Here is a 15,702-nt window from a genome sequence, read left to right as displayed (position 1 = left end):
CATATGCAAATTAGGATTTAGGTTCGGCCAGGCTTAAGGATCCTGCTGAAAAATGGAGAATCCCGAACGATTCCTGGATTCGGTGTATCCCTACCAGAAACAACACAAGTGATTATAGAAAAACAGGCACTTGTATTCTGTTTGAACTGGCATAACCGTTTTCTTGATATTGAATGAGATACATACAGCTACTTCCTGTTTTGCTTACTGATTCATACAGTACAATAGTGTTCTCTGTAAATATAGAAGTGTGTTTCTGAATAAGCCTTGTCACCTTATAACACCCTATTCTATAACCAAGCTTGTGCTACAAGTATACATGCATTAATATATGGCAAATTAATCCAGAAGAAAATCCCTAAATTGCAATGTGCTGTATATGGACCTTTCAAGGACAACTGTTCCTCATAGAGCTTGCAATCTTATGTTGTTCCCTACGACGGCCAAAGATCTCTGAAAGCCGACCGTGTTTTCCCTGATTCCCGTGTCTTTGCTGACCCAGCAGCTTTCTCCAATAGATGCGGTTACTAAACAGAGAAGGCTATAAACCTCAGCTCCGTCACGTTTTGCTTAAAAGGCACAAAAAAGCCCAATTGCAGCTGTTTCCGTTTCTGCAGTAACAAATACATCACACTCTAGAAATAATATTTTTGAAAAGAGGTAAAAGGAGAGGCCGTGATTTCAAAGAGAAAATAGCAGCAGGGCTAGTTCATTAGGCTTGATTAGCTTTGCAGAAATATTTGCTTTTCTGAAGTGCAGACTTCTTTGACGTGTTAGGGCCACTTCCTTTTATTTACCTTGCAGAGTTTAGGGTGGAGGCTAGAGGCGCAAATTGACTTAGGGGGTTTGTTTCAGGGCCCTGATTCTATGTTTGCCAGGGCAGTGGTTGCCAAACCTTTTCAGTTGAGGCCCCACTTGAAGGTCCACCCTTTGGTCAGGACCCTTCTTGAAGTTCCGACTTTTGGTCAGTAGCTCATGAAATGAATACAGCTATAGGAAAGTATTAGTATGTCTTTTAAGGACAGCAAGTACATATTCACCCTAAATGTCACCCTAACTGACCTTCACTCTATACGTCATACTAAAAGTTAACTCAAAGGTGAACAACCCCTTTAAGGTCTTGCCACCTGAATTGTTTCCAGACAGACTGTCTCCTCAACTATGAGACCTGCATTGGGGGAACAACCATAGCACACAACCAGATCTACTGATATTCCAAACCAGCAGCAGCAGAGATGGTGAGTTGTTGGGAGAGATGAAGGAAATAGTTAGAATTTCTTGGATCAAGATCAAAAACGAATGCACAGAGTCTGGAGAGAAGACTGATGGGAGTTAACGTGGGTGGAGGCAGCAGATAGGGACATGGCTACTGTGCTCCCTACTATACCCCCCTATCTGAACTGTCTACTCATAGAGACACTAGAACCAGCTTATTAGCAGTGCTTAAAGGAACAGTAACACCAAAAAGAGTGTTTTAAAGTAATTAAAACATCATGTAGTTCTGCCTTGCACTGGTAAACCTGATCTGTTTGCTTCAGAAACACTACTATAGTTCATATAAAAAAGCTGCTGTATAGCATTGGCGGAAATTGAAAAAAGACTATATGGCACAGGTTAAATAGTGGATAACAGATAACACCATTATGTTCTACAGAGCTTATCTGCTGTGTAACCTGAGCATTTTCCCCTTTGAATGGCTGCCCCCATTGCTACACAGCAACTTATTTATATAAACAATAGTAGTGTTTCTGAAGTAAATACAGCTTTTTTACCAGTGCAGGGCAACAAAACATGATATTTTCATTACTGACTTTCATTTTTTGGTGTTACTGTTCCTTTAAAAGCCTTTTCTTTTTCCCCCTTGTATAGAATAGATGTGCAAGAGCATAGCTAAGCATTGTCAATGCCAGTCTGAGGATTTGGTCTCCAGTGCTTGTGGCAGTGATCAAAATGCCACTTCCTCGTGTGGTTTCCTCATTCATGTAAATTGCAAGTGTCACGGGTTCCTTGTGCCCTTGATTACAGTTCAGAAACGCACCTTGATACTGGCAAATGTCCCTACACGAGACAAACTGCGAAGCAACCCATGATAGGTAGCATGTGTAAATCAATGGTGTTCACAGTTCAGATATACTATGTACTGGTAAGAATCTATAGTCTCCATAAAAATGCCTTGGCTGGCAGATTTTCAAAACAGAGGATGAATAGAAGATGACCTGAAAATAAAAATATGAATAACAATTTGACTACACTGAAGCTTCACAGTCAACGAGAGAGAGGTTGAGAATGAATAAAGATTCATAATCCCATGTCATAATCCTCATGACATGGGATTGGTTGTCATCTCTCCTATTATTGTGCATGAAAAGGACATCTGATGCCAGAGGTTGTTCATCTTTAAATTAACATTTAGTATGGTGTAGAGAGTAATATTCTGAGACAATTTGCAATTGGTTTTAATTTTTCATTATTTGTGGTTTTTGAGTTATTTAGCTTTTTATTCAGCAGCTCTCCAGTTTGCAATTTCAGTAATCTGGTTGTTAGGGTCAAAATGACCCTAGCAACCATCAGGGCCGGAACTAGGGGTAGGCAGAGTTGGCACGTGCCTAGGGCGCAAAGCTTGTGGGGCGCCAGGCACTTACATTTCACTGCTGCCTACCCCAGTCCGGTCTGCAGTCGCTGCACTTGTGCAGTTATGCGAGGGGTGACGCATCCGGTCAGTGTGCATGTGCGCGCTCAGGTACAAGTTTGCGTCCTCGGGTACGAGTGCACATGTGCGTGGCAGAGGGGGCCGGCCCTGGCAACCATACATTAATTTGAATAAGAGACAGGAATACGAATAGGAGAGGACCTTAATAGAAAGACGAGTAATAAAAAGTAGCAATAACAATACATTTGGAACATTACAGAACATTGTTTTTTTTAGATGGGGTCAATGACCCCCATTTGAAAGCTGGAAAGAATCAGAAGAAAAACTCATTCATTTAAAAAAGAATGAAGAACAATTGAAAAGTTGCTTAGAATTGGCCATTCTATAATATACTAAAAGTTAACCGAAAGGCAAATCAGTATGGCAGCTTCAGCCTTTTCCTAAATGCCCTCACCATTCTCTGCAAGCCACATTATAGATCAGAGCGATGTCTCCTTAGACGGGGCTCCCCAACCTTCTAATGTAAAAAGTTGGAGAACATGAAAGCATGAAAAAAGTTACTAAGGGTGCTAAATAAGGGCTGTGATTAGCTATTTGGCATCCCCTAACAAAAACTTGCCTTCAAGCCTGGAATTCAAAAATAAGCACCTGCTTTGAGGCCACTGAGAGCAACATCCAAGGGGTTGGTGAGCAACATGTCTCTTGTCAGCCAATGCTTGGGGATACTACGTTAGACTAAAGATGGCCATATACTGTAAGTTATGATACTTCAACTAATTTCGTGCAATCCAACAAATCCGTCAAATTATCGCGAGGTCATTGGGGCACCAAACTATCGTGCATCGAAAGATTTTCATCCGACATCCGTAGGGATGCACCAAATCCAAATTATGGGCAGCAAGGGAAATCGTGTGACTTTGTCAGAAAACAAGTAAAAAATGTTTTCCCCTTCCCACCCCTAATTTGCATATGCAAATTAGGGTTCGGATTCGGTTCGGTATTCGGCCGAATCTTTCACAAAGGATTCGGGGATTCGGCCGAATCCAAAATAGTAGATTTGGTGCATCCCTAGACATCAGTCAGAAAATTGATCGGTCAGGTTAGAAAATTTTAATTGGTTGCGGTGAAATGTATCCATTGTCCAATTGCTTGCAGTGTCTTGCCTGTTACCCTTGAATCTGTCCCACAGGGGATATTTTTTATTGCTGCCTTATCTGTCCTCCATCAAAATCTCCCTAGGGGCATGATTCTTCACCCCCATTGAACTAACTAAACCGCCCACCGAGTCCAATAATCATCAGACTATGCAGGAAAAAAATTATATTTATCAGTGTAGGATCTTCATATCCTATGGGGATATAGTCAGCCAAATATGATGGAATTCTGCATGAAACTGGGGCAATTCTAGTTTATCAGATTAAGAAGTACTGTGTTATACTGTTCCCTTTTCCCTGCATACAGTCTCTAACTTGAGGTAATGTCCTGATTTAGCTTTACATTTTATTTTATTTTTTAACGTTTTCAGCATCCCAATTACTGGAGAGTTGATTGTTTGTTATTTATTTATTATAGTAAGGAAATTACAGGTAAATGGTATATGATCCAAGAGAGGGGCACTGGATATTCTAACTTTCCTTCTTTAATATGTATTAACTTATTTTTATTGGATTGACGTGTGCTCAGTTTTTCACCAGGCCTGGTTACCCATAGCAACTGTTCAGCATTTCCTGGTCTGCTGCAAGTAATGAAAGTAAGAATTTGATTGCAGTGAGGGAACTTTTATATTGGTTATTACATTTCTCCACTAGCGTTTTCAGAAAAACCTAGTCCCCAAGAGAGTTTTTAAGCGTAAGAGGGTAGAATTATATGTTGCATATAAGGCCCCATCCATCTTAATAAAGTTTGCCAGGTCTGCCTACATCACCTGCTGCTTCTCTTCATTTTACTGCTGCTATGTAAAAGTTTTCCCTAAAATCACCCTGTGCCCACCTGCTAGTGGGTGCTGAGACACAATGATTTGCGTGTTAGTCACATAGAGTGGGAGTAAGGTAACTCTTTACCAGAAGAACTGCTAGTGTTGAAGTCAAGGGGTGTGGCATGATATTGTGGGTGTGGAAAGCTGAATGGAGCTTTAAATGGCATCCCTCCATATGTTTTGTTTTAGAACTGAAAAGATACCAAAGCTATGCCAGAATAGGTATTATATAGCGGCCCTTTAAGTGAACAGCCTCTTATGAGGAAGTAACCTGAAATATACTTTTGCTGCACTGCTGTGTCCTCAAGTCCCTTACATTTTTTTATTGTGAACTTTTTTTTAATCCACTTTTTTGCTTTTACCTGGTTTCAGATCCACACTGAAAAATTAAATTGCGGGTTATAAATTCAATATGTATATGCAATAAAAAAAGACAAATAGCAATCTATTGATAGGGAACACAAATGCATGTGTGCCTCTGAGCAAACTTTGCAAAAAATGCGAGCCAGGACGGTTATTCTTACTGCCATTTACTCCTTGCCACTAGTCAGTGCATTATTGCTATTTCATACTCCTTGCACAAAGCATTTAGTTCTGTTTTCCGCTTAGCCAACACATTCGTCCTAACTGCCAGTTAGTACTCTGCCCTTAACTATTGCATTCATCCTTACTGCCATTTAATAATCCTTGCTGTAGCCGATGCCTTCATTCTTATTCCCGTTATTCCCTGTTCAATAACAGCTGGAGGGTTGCAGTTTGGAAATTCACAATTTACAAAGAAGGAACTATCATTGAACACAGTACACTATGCTGTCATAATTTAGTGTGTTTTTTTGGGAAATATATGGTGACCTACTCTGTTGTGGTGCTAATTTCCCCTTTTGAGCCTCCGCTAAAGAAGATCGCTGTATGTTCCTTGGTCTCTTGCATAATGCACCAGGACTGTGTGTGGTTTGCATCAAGATAGCCGTGTTATTGTACTGTTGGCATGCGCTGGCACCCTTCCAACCACAGGACAAACACACAGTGGCATGCAGAGAATCACGCTTGTCTGTTTAAAAGCTTACAGCGTCAGCAGAGCACCGTGAGCCAAATGTAATCAAGACTAATTTATACAAAGCGCTGGCAGCCTCTTCATTAAATCTTCAGCCATGCTCTTTGTGTTCTTCGCTAATTTATGCTGATAGAACTGATGCCCGGACCACCAGCCTTGGCCAAAATGCTAAGCTCTATGTGGGATCAGAGTAGCAAATGTCTCTCTTGGGACATCTATTTACCTTAAGATAGTCTTTTTCGTGTGAGTTCTACACTTTTTGGTACTTACGTTTACTAAGTGCAAAACTAGTTTTTGATTTTAGTTTATATGTGTACATTTCCTGCCATTTCATTGGCTATCCTAAACTCCCCAGAGGAGCTTACAGTCTAAACTCGCTCATTAGATTCACACAATTTGGTCAATTTTATCAGGAAACAATTAGCCCGCCTGTATGTTTTTGGAGTGTGCGAGGAAATTGGGGTACCCGGAGAATACCCACACAGGCACAGAGAGAACCCACAAACTCCTTGTAAACTGCAGACTCCTCAATGTAGCGTCCTGCGCGAGTCCATTTTCTAGAACCCGTACCCCCCAACCTGCAATCCGCAAACCCAGACCGGAAGTGACATAATCAGAAGTAGGCTGGATCAGAAAAAATTAGTAAAAATCGCTATGGAGAAGACCCACGGCTCGACCCATGACCCGCAAACCTGCCGACCCGCATCTATACCCGCACCCTGAACTTCTACCCGCAACCCGCAGGGTACCACCGGTTTATGCGGGTACCCGGCCCACTGCCGGACTCTACCTCAATGCACATCATTATACTGGCTGGTCAATTCAGCTTTGCATCAGTTTGGAGGTGTAAGATAGCTGTGATTGGCTAGATTTCCCCACACATGGATGGGTGTATGATTATTGGTTGCTTTATTCTGTCCAGTGGAGGCAGGACAACCATACACATATAAAGATTTGTAGTTTTGACGTAGCAGTACATGCAAAAGCCCACAGCAGCCAATCTGTGCTTTCAACTGTGTTATTAAAGGAGACCTAACCCCTAATGAATATGGATAAAAATGCCATATTTTATATACTGAATTTATTGCACCTGCCTAAAGTTTCAGCTTGTCAATAGCAGCAATGATCCAGGACTTCAGACTTGTCACAGGGGGTCACCATCTTGGAAAGTGTCTGTGACACTCACATGCTCAGTGGGCTCTGAGCAGCTGTTGAGAAGCTAAGCTTAGGGGTCGTCACTAATTATTCAGCAGAAAATGAGGTTCCCCTGTAATATAAGCTGATGCTACAGGGCTGATTATTAAATTCTGATGCTAATTGCACTGGTTTCTGTGTTGCCATGTAGTAATTATCTGTATTAATTACTAAACAGCCTTATATTATGACATTTCTATTCTATGTGTACTGCATATTGTGAGTGGGTCCCTAAGCTCAGTAAGTGACAGCAGCACAGAGCATGTGCAGTGAATCAGCAGAAAAGAAGATGGGGAGCTACTGGGGCATCTTTGGAGGCACAGATCTTTACTGCTAAAGGGCTGTTGTTGCCTTGGGCTGGTACAGAAGCACAAAACATAACATTTCTAGCCTACTTCTTTAGTTAAGCTTTAGTTATTGGTTGCTATGGGTTTCTTGGAAAGAGGTGACACATTGGTATATTCGATTTAGTTGGACATGAATGGCCTGACATTGGTAACCCACGCCAGCAGCTTATTGGCCCATATATGGTTCCAAAACGATGCTCTGTCTGTCCAGTATCCTGCCAGGGAGCATCTAGATATCATTGCAAGAAAAACAGCGAAATGATGCAAGTGTTGTTCTGTGAGATCCGGCTGCTTCTCACTGTCTGAGCATGTCTGTATGGATAAGGCTTTATATGAAAGAAAGCAGAGCTGCTATTCCTAGAAGTGCTGTTCCCTGTGTTAGTCCTATCAGGGCTTCCTGCCATATACATGTGAAGCAATCTGCTTTTTATTGCCCCAAGTGACTCATCAACTCTCCTTTGGCTTCTGCCAGAAGCACAGTATGTACTAACACTGGACATTCTCCCATGTTTCTTAATCTGTTTGTTCATTGACTTATGACACTGTTGTGATCACCATTGCTGTCCCGTCACTCGTATATTATGAAACCCTTGGTTTGTTAGTGCTATTTACTATGGGGTGAGTAGTGCTTATTGTCGTGGCTGAATCGTGGGGGGTATCCAAGTGGCTTTATAACCTTTAAAGGTATTTGTGGGATCATCATATTATGTGCAGTCTATAACCAACCCAATAGCACATTGTAACGAGAGAGAAATATTTCTCAACATTCTGTTCACTTATTTTACAAGTTAAAGGGGTTGTTCACCTTTAAATACATTTTTAGTATGATGTAGAGAGTGATATTCTGATATGACTTGCAATTAGTTTTCATTTTTTAATATGTGTGGCTTTTGAGTTATTTTGTTTTTTATTCAGCAGCACTCCAGTTTGCAATTTCAGAGTCTGGTTGCTAGTGTCCAAGTAATCTTAGCAACCATGTATTGTTTTAAATGAGAAACTCGGATATGAATAGGAGAGGCCTGAATAGAAGGATGAGTAACAAAAAGTAGCAGTAACAATACATTTGTAGCCTTTCAGAGCATTCGTTTTTTAATTACATGGGGTCAGTGACACCCATTTGAAAGCTGGAAAGAGTCAGAAGAGGAAGGCAATTCATTTGAACACTATAAAAAATAAATAACGAAGACCAATTGAAAAGTTGCTTAGAGCTAGAGATGCACCGAATCCAGGATTCGGCCTTTTTCGGCAGGATTCGGATTTGGCCGTATCCTTCTGCCTGACCGAACCGAATTCTAATTAGAGGCAGAGAGGGAAGTCACGTGACTTTTTGTCACAAAACAAGAAAGTTAAAAATGTTTTCCCCGTCCCACCCCTATTTATATAGGATACAGATTCTTTCGGTAATCGGCTGAATCTTTCGCAAAGGATTCGGGGTTTTGTTTGTACATAACGGGAAAAAAAAACCCACCATGGCACATTTAACTTTAAATTCGCAAAGTAATTATTAAGAAATAACTTACCGATACTCCGCTTGCGCTCCTCTTCAGAAAAGGCGACAGGGCGACGATCCATCGTGCGGTGCTCAATTTCTCCTCCCTGGCTATCTCCTATAGAAGGTAGGGTGGAGAAATCGAGCGCCGCACGATGGATGGAAGCGGAGTATCGGTCAGTTATTTTTTAATTGAAAATTAAATGTGTCTTGATGTTTTTTCTTTTCGTTATGTACATAAATTGTACGAAATTAATTTTTTTATGTTACTTGTCCTTTAAGACCAACCTGTATGTGTTTCAATTTCATATCCACCCAGGGTTTAACCTGTAATTCTACCTAGTAAGGTCCTGAAGTCTCACCAGAAACCATCTTTGTGAGAAACCTAAGGGGATGGATTCTTGCTTGTTTCACCCTGCTCCTAGTAGCTGTGTCAAGGACAGAGATCTCCACATTTTCTCATGTATAATTGAGATAACGTATGTTATATGGCATCATTGTAGTCAATGATATTATCATACAGAGACTCGGTGTAGCCTTGGGGCCATAAAAGCTATTTAGACTTTGAACATTTGGGTCTGGCCCCCAGTCTTTCAGCTGAACAGTCCTAACATAGGGGGTTAAGGCCAACACTATATAACTCTAGTTATTCTCTGTCCATACACCTCCGCTAACTCTAGGGAATGAACAGTTTTCTGAGCACTAGTGATCCTGCACCCCTCACCCCACACTGACCAGCATCGGGTTTGCTGTGGCAGGCCCAGAACCACCCCAGGCTGAGTACACCACTGTAGCTCCACTTACAAAATAAGCGCCATTTCTAAACTGTAGGAAATAAAGATGAGTGGTGGGGTTTCCCAAGAATTCAAAAAGTAAAGTTAAAGTACAAAATCATTAATTAGGACAAAAAAAATGGCCTAACGCGTTTTGTGCCGTTTGGGGCACTTACTCATAGGTCAGGGCACTTATAAGACTATGAGTAAGTGCCCCCCCAGGCACAAAACGCATTAGGCCATTTTTTGTTCTAGTAAATGATTTTGTGCCTTTAATAAAGTTTGTTTTTTTAATTTTTGGGAAAACTCACCACGCATATTTATTTCCACCCTTAGACTGGGGTGGACCCAATTCCCTCTATTTTACTTTAACCCTTTAAGTGCCAGCAGAATTTCACATTTTGGTTACGCGAAATGCCAGCCGTTTTTAAGCATTTTGTACTTGTTCAGATTAACAAGGTTTAATTGTAGGAAAACCTCCACGAAACTAGGAAAATTATATATTGTTTTTTTCGTTACAAATTGGGCTTCGACATGCAAGTGGAATTTTGTGACTTTTCAGGAGATTTAATGTATATTTTGGGTGAAATATGTAAAAAAAAAAAAATTTGTTAAAAAATTGTGTATATCTTGAGTTTTTTTTCCACAGAAAAGTTAATTTTACATGAATTTTTTTTCTGTTTCTAAAAGCCCAGATCCTGCCAAGTCCAACGATACCAAATATGTATCAGTAACCCACTTTCTTTGTCCAGGAGTAACCCCCAAACTAAAACAGCAGTTTGTATAATTTTACACCAGAACAAAGTAGATAAGCACACGTGACAGTTAATGCTGCATAACTTATATGTAAATCTAACTTATCCCTTCATGTTTGGTATTTTTAAAAACTACAGACCTTCAGGTTTCTAGGGGTGGTGTAGTTTTCACTCAAAATTCAAACACATTTTACCAGTGCATCATGATATTTAGAGCTTTTTTGTTGCATTTTTAGTTTTTTTCTAAAATGCAAACTAAGACGCAGGAACAAATGTAAATCTGACAAAATAACACCGTTCTAAATGCTATAACTACAGACAATTTGAAAGACAAACTTCTCTTGAATAAAACGATACCCCATATGTATGGATACACATAGAGACGCAGCCCCCAAATACCCCAAAACAGGAGCAACGCATAAGGGCAATTGCAGTTGAAAATCTGGGGGCTGCGCTCTATGTGTACTACTTGCAGTTCTTCAGTCTAAACACCCCCAAACTGTGAAATAACCCCCACAAACCATATATGTCCGAAAAGTGCACTTCTTCAGCTATTCAAAGATGCGATTGTTGCTTTTCTACACGGAAAATTGTGGGCGCAGTCATTCGGAGAAGTCAGCGATTTGGTCTGAAATAAATGAAAAAAGAGTTCCAAAGTTAGATTTCTCCCTAAGTTTCCATGGCAACTAACAAAAACCTGCTCAATAACAATCTGCAGGTTCCCCTGAATAGAACGATACCCCATATGTATGGATAAACATAGAGACGCAGCCCCCAAACACCCTAAAACAGGAGCAACGCATAAGGGTAATTGCAGTTGAAAATCTGGGGGCTGCGCTCTATGTGTACTACTTTTAGTTTTTCAGTCTAAACACCCCCCAAGCTGTAAAATAACCCCTACAAACCATATATGTCCGAAAAGTACACTTCTTCACCTATTCAAAGATGCCATTCTTGCTTTTCTACATGGAGGATTGTGTCCGCAGTCGTTCGTAGAAGTCAGCGATTTGGTCTGAAATAAAGGAAAAAAGAGTTACAAAGTTCAATTTCTCCCTAAGTTTCCATGGCAACTAAAAAAAACCTGCTCAATGACAATCTGCAAGTTCTCCTGAATAGAACGATACCCCATATGTATGGATAAACATAGAGAGGCAGCCCCCAAACACCCTAAAACAGGAGCAACGCATAAGGGTAATTGCAGTTGAAAATCTGGGGGCTGCGCTCTATGTGTACTACTTTTAGTTTTTCAGTCTAAACACCCCCCAAACTGTAAAATAACCCCTACAAACCATATATGTCCGAAAAGTACACTTCTTCACCTATTCAAAGATGCCATTCTTGCTTTTCTACATGGAGGATTGTGTCCGCAGTCGTTCGTAGAAGTCAGCGATTTGGTCTGAAATAAAGGAAAAAAGAGTTACAAAGTTCAATTTCTCCCTAAATTTCCATGGCAACTAAAAAAAACCTGCTCAATGACAATCTGCAAGTTCTCCTGAATAGAACAATACCCCATATGTATGGATAAACATAGAGACGCAGCCCCCAAACACCCTAAAACAGGAGCAACACATAAAGGTAATTGCAGTTGAAAATCTGGGGGCTGCGCTCTATGTGTACTACTTGTAGTTTTTCAGTCTAAACACCCCCCAAACTGTAAAATAACCCCTACAAACCATATATGTCCAAAAAGTACACTTCTTCACCTATTCAAAGATGCCATTCTTGCTTTTCTACATGGAGGATTGGGTCCGCAGTCGTTCATAGAAGTCAGCGATTTGGTCTGAAATAAAGGAAAAAAGAGTTACAAAGTTCAATTTCTCCCTAAGTTTCCATGGCAACTAAAAAAAACCTGCTCAATGACAATCTGCAAGTTCTCCTGAATAGAACAATACCCCATATGTTTGGTTAAACATAGAGACGCAGCCGCCAAACACCCCAAAACAGGAGCAACGCATAAGGGCAATTGCAGTTGAAAATCTGGGGGCTGCGCTCTATGTGTACTACTTGTAGTTTTTCAGTCTAAACACCCCCCAAACTGTAAAATAACCCCTGCAAACCATATATGTCCGAAAAGTACACTTCTTCACCTATTCAAAGATGCCATTCTTGCTTTTCTACATGGAGGATTGGGTCCGCAGTCGTTCGTAGAAGTCAGCGATATGGTCTGAAATAAAGGAAAAAAGAATTACAAAGTTCGATTTCTCCCTAAGTTTCCATGGCAACTAAAAAAAACCTGCTCAATGACAATCTGCAAGTTCTCCTGAATAGAACAATACCCCATATGTATGGATAAACATAGAGACGCAGCCCCCAAACACCCCAAAACCGGAGCAACGCATAAGGCCAATTGCAGTTGAAAATCTGGGGGCTGCTCTCTATGTGCACTACTTGTAGTTTTTCAGTCTAAACACCCCCCAAACTGTAAAATAACCCCTACAAACCATATATGTCCGAAAAGTACACTTCTTCACCTATTCAAAGATGCCATTCTTGCTTTTCTACATGGAGGATTGGGTCCGCAGTCGTTCGTAGAAGTCAGCGATTTGGTCTGAAATAAAGGAAAAAAGAGTTACAAAGTTCGATTTCTCCCTAAGTTTCCATGGCAACTAAAAAAAACCTGCTCAATGACAATCTGCAAGTTCTCCTGAATAGAACAATACCCCATATGTATGGATAAACATAGAGACGCAGCACCCAAACACCCCAAAACAGGAGCAACGCATAAGGGCAATTGCAGTTGAAAATCTGGGGGCAGCGCTCTATGTGTACTACTTGTAGTTTTTCAGTCTAAACACCCCCCAAACTGTAAAATAACCCCTACAAACCATATATGTCTGAAAAGTACACTTCTTCACCTATTCAAAGATGCCAGTCTTGCTTTTCTACATGGAGGATTGGGTCCGCAGTCGTTCGTAGAAGTCAGCGATTTGGTCTGAAATAAAGGAAAAAAGAGTTACAAAGTTCAATTTCTCCCTAAGTTTCCATGGCAACTAAAAAAAACCTGCTCAATGACAATCTGCAAGTTCTCCTGAATAGAACAATACCCCATATGTATGGATAAACATAGAGACGCAGCCCCCAAACACCCCAAAACAGGAGCAACGCATAAGGCCAATTGCAGTTGAAAATCTGGGGGCTGCGCTCTATGTGTACTACTTGTAGTTTTTCAGTCTAAACACCCCCCAAACTGTAAAATAACCCCTACAAACCATATATGTCCGAAAAGTACACTTCTTCACCTATTCAAAGATGCCAGTCTTGCTTTTCTACATGGAGGATTGGGTCCGCAGTCGTTCGTAGAAGTCAGCGATTTGGTCTGAAATAAAGGAAAAAAGAGTTACAAAGTTCAATTTCTCCCTAAGTTTCCATGGCAACTAAAAAAAACCTGCTCAATGACAATCTGCAAGTTCTCCTGAATAGAACAATACCCCATATGTATGGATAAACATAGAGACGCAGCCCCCAAACACCCCAAAACAGGAGCAACGCATAAGGCCAATTGCAGTTGAAAATCTGGGGGCTGCGCTCTATGTGTACTACTTGTAGTTTTTCAGTCTAAACACCCCCCAAACTGTAAAATAACCCCTGCAAACCATATATGTCCGAAAAGTACACTTCTTCACCTATTCAAAGATGCCATTCTTGCTTTTCTACATGGAGGATTGGGTCCGCAGTCGTTCGTAGAAGTCAGCGGTTTGGTCTGAAATAAAGGAAAAAAGAGTTACAAAGTTCGATTTCTCCCTAAGTTTCCATGGCAACTAAAAAAAACCTGCTCAATGACAATCTGCAAGTTCCCCTGAATAGAACAATACCCCATATGTATGGATAAACATAGAGACGTAGCCCCCAAACACCCCAAAACAGGAGCAACGCATAAGGGCAATTGCAGTTGAAAATCTGGGGGCTGCTCTCTATGTGTACTACTTGCAGTTTTTCAGTCTAAACACCCCCCAAACTGTGAAATAACCCCCACAAACCATATATGTCCGAAAAGTACACTTCTTCACCTATTCAAAGATGCCATTCTTGCTTTTCTACATGGAGGATTGTGTCTGCAGTCGTTCGTAGAAGTCAGCGATTTGGTCTGAAATAAAGGATAAGAGAGTTAAAAAGTTCGATTTCTCCCTAAGTTTCCATGGCAACTAAAAAAAACCTGCTCAATGACAATCTGCAAGTTCCCCTGAATAGAACGATACTCCATACGTATGGATACACATAGAGACGCAGCCACCGAACACCTCAAAACAGGCACAATGCATAAAATTGGGGCTGTGAATTTATGTGCAGTTCTCAACTCTTTTCATTCTAAACTGCCCCTTACCTGTGAAATAACCCCCACAAGCCATCTATTTCCTAAAAGTACACTTCTTCAGCTTTTCAAAGATGCCATTCTTTCTTTTCTACACAGAGAATTGTGGCCGCAGTTCTTTGTAGAAGACAGCGATTTGGTCTGAAATAAAGGAAAAGAGAGTTACAAAGTTCGATTTCTCCCTAAGTTTCCATGACAACTAACAAAAACCTGCTCAATGGCAATCTGCAAGTTCCCCTGAATAAAACGATACCCCATATGTATGGATACACATAGAGACGCAGCCACCCAACACCCCAACACAGGCACAATGCATAATATTCGGGCTGTGAAGTTATGTGAATGCATCCATATTTTATCCTAAACTGTCCCTAACCAATAAAATAACCCCCACAAACTATAGATATCTTGAAAATAAACACCTTCAACTATTCAGAGATGCCATTCCTGCTTTACTACGTGGATAATTGTGGCCACAATCCTTTGTAGAACTCAGTGCTTTGGTCTGAAATAAAGGAAAAGACAATTTACAAAGTTAGATTTATACCCAATAATTTTGGGACTACTCTGATGGATCTGCATCTGGGCCCCACTACCCCAAAAATATATTTCACTCACCCTTTTCGATTTAGTGGAGCGTCTGAGTTTCATCTGTCCTGTTGTGCAACGACTTCATCTGTCCTGTTGTGCTTCTTCGTACACTTCACCAATGACAAAATCTGTACCACATTTGCAAATATATTTACCAACAGAATCCATAGTACTCATGCAAAAAATGTAGGATAGGAAGGAGCATTACAATCCGCAGACTTGGCTGCAAAATACCTTTATTGTCACAACATGTTTCGGATCATCATGGATCCTCACTTGAAAAAGGATCCATGATGATCCGAAACATGCTGTGACAATAAAGGTATTTTGCAGCCAAGTCTGCGGATTGTAATGCTCCTTCCTATCCTACATTTTTTGCATGAGTAAAAGTTTGGCCTGGCTGGTGTGGCCTGAGTAGGAAAGTGAGCTACACAGGTGGAGATCGTTTGGACAAAACTTAATTTTTGCAAGAATCCATAGTACATTTGACCCATAAATTATGCAAGTGTCCTAAGAAGTGCACACCAGAAGTTTGTAAAAAAGCTGGTGCCCTACTGGTGGCAGA

The 15,702-nt window shown here is 40.7% G+C and overlaps 2 long non-coding RNA genes across 2 annotated transcripts; both read right to left on the bottom strand.

The window, feature by feature from the left end:
* Positions 1 to 10,758: 10,758 nt before the first annotated feature.
* LOC121393839 lies at positions 10,759 to 14,290 on the bottom strand. The gene is made up of 2 exons (XR_005961405.1): positions 14,245 to 14,290; positions 10,759 to 10,865 (listed from the first exon to the last, which is right to left on the bottom strand). It is a non-coding gene; the product is annotated as an uncharacterized LOC121393839 (long non-coding RNA).
* Positions 14,291 to 14,647: 357 nt separating this feature from the next.
* LOC121393838 lies at positions 14,648 to 15,310 on the bottom strand. Its single transcript, XR_005961404.1, has 3 exons — positions 15,165 to 15,310; positions 14,969 to 15,051; positions 14,648 to 14,687 (listed from the first exon to the last, which is right to left on the bottom strand). It is a non-coding gene; the product is annotated as an uncharacterized LOC121393838 (long non-coding RNA).
* Between the last annotated feature and the right edge of the window lie 392 nt (positions 15,311 to 15,702).

Source organism: Xenopus laevis, chromosome 5L, assembly GCF_017654675.1.
Source record: "Xenopus laevis strain J_2021 chromosome 5L, Xenopus_laevis_v10.1, whole genome shotgun sequence".
NCBI classification, from domain to species: domain Eukaryota; kingdom Metazoa; phylum Chordata; class Amphibia; order Anura; family Pipidae; genus Xenopus; species Xenopus laevis.
Note: the sequence above shows the minus strand (reverse complement) of the source record. Positions and strands in the feature narration are given on the sequence as shown.